The sequence below is a fragment of the Corvus brachyrhynchos genome, unplaced genomic scaffold (assembly GCF_000691975.1).
Source record: "Corvus brachyrhynchos isolate BGI_N302 unplaced genomic scaffold, ASM69197v1 scaffold219, whole genome shotgun sequence".
Classification (NCBI taxonomy): domain Eukaryota; kingdom Metazoa; phylum Chordata; class Aves; order Passeriformes; family Corvidae; genus Corvus; species Corvus brachyrhynchos.
In genome coordinates this window covers 1,262,930-1,263,791 of record NW_008240034.1, presented here as the reverse complement: position 1 = coordinate 1,263,791, position 862 = coordinate 1,262,930, and positions in this window count along the sequence as shown.

Below are 862 nucleotides of genomic sequence, written 5' to 3'. Positions count from 1 at the left end.
TCGGCGCTGGATGGGTGACCCGGGACACCGCGTGGGCACATGGAGACCCCAGGGACACCCTACAGCCTTATGGGCACCCTGTGGATACCCCATAACCCTGTGGACACCCCACAGCCCTATAGGGACTCCGTGGACACCCCAGAGTTTCGTGTGGACACGCAGAGCTTCGTGGGAACCTCATGAGCACCCCACAGCCCTAAGGGTACCCCTAGCTGCTCCCCAATCCTATGGACACCCCACAGCCCTATAGGGACTCCATGGACACCCCACAGTCCTATGGGCACCCCATAGCTTCGTGGGAACCCCATGAGCACTCTACAACCCTAAGGGGTACCCCTGGATACTCCCCAATCCTACGGACACCCCACAGTCCTATGGGCACCCCATAGCTTCGTGGGAACCTCATGAGCACCCCACAACCCTAAGGGTACCCCTGGCTGCTCCCCAATCCTACGGACACCCCACAGTCCTATGGGCACCCCATAGCTTCGTGGGAACCCCATGAGCACTCTACAACCCTAAGGGGTACCCCTGGATACTCCCCAATCCTACGGACACCCCACAGCCCCACAGGGACTCCATGGACAGCCCACAATCCTATGGGCACCCCATAGCTTCGTGGGAACCCCATGGACACCCCACAGCCCTATAGGGACTCCATGGACAGCCCACAATCCTATGGGCACCCCATAGCTTCGTGGGAACCCCATGAGCACCCCACAGCTGTGAGGGGGCCCTTGGACACCCCACAGCCCTATGGGGACTCCATGGACACCCCATAAACCCATTGACACCCCACAGTCCCACAGGTATACTCCAATAAGGAAATCCTATGGACAACCTGTGAGCACCCCTGGGCACC